This window comes from Sinocyclocheilus grahami, unplaced genomic scaffold, assembly GCF_001515645.1.
Source record: "Sinocyclocheilus grahami isolate Dianchi unplaced genomic scaffold, SAMN03320097.WGS_v1.1 scaffold1059.1, whole genome shotgun sequence".
NCBI classification, from domain to species: domain Eukaryota; kingdom Metazoa; phylum Chordata; class Actinopteri; order Cypriniformes; family Cyprinidae; genus Sinocyclocheilus; species Sinocyclocheilus grahami.
The window spans coordinates 1-544 of record NW_015506238.1 but is presented as its reverse complement, the minus strand read 5'-3'; positions in this window follow the sequence as shown (position 1 = coordinate 544).

Genomic DNA, 544 nt, shown 5'->3' with positions numbered 1-544 from the left:
ACTTGCAAAAAATACTGGAGGGTAATATGGTTATTTCACTCAAATAATTTTTTTAATTTTTACTCTTCGTGTCTTTCCTGTATGACACTCCATCCCCATGGAACACAAAAAAAGAGATGTTTACATTGCTCTTCCATATGATGAAGCAACTTTGTAAAGCTCCAGAAAAGAAAAAAGCTTACAAGTACCATAAAAGTAATCCATATGACACATGCTATATTTCTAGTCTTCTGCTGGGATAATTTTACAGCTCTCGAATCACAAATGGTGCGGATGATTTTCAGTGATTTAAGAATCGTTTGTCTTCAGAAGACTTGGAATATAGTGCAAAGTTGTATTTTATCTGGCTTTTTTGGTAATTTTTTAAGTTGAGCAACATCCTTTCCCATCACTATCAGCCTATGGAAAAGTGTTGCATTAACATTCTGCGTAACATCTCCTTTTATGTTCCACATAAGAAAGAAGGTTATACAGGTTTGGAACAACATGAGGGTAAATAATGAGAGTAAATATTGACAGAATTGTCTTTTTCTTTATTTCTTTA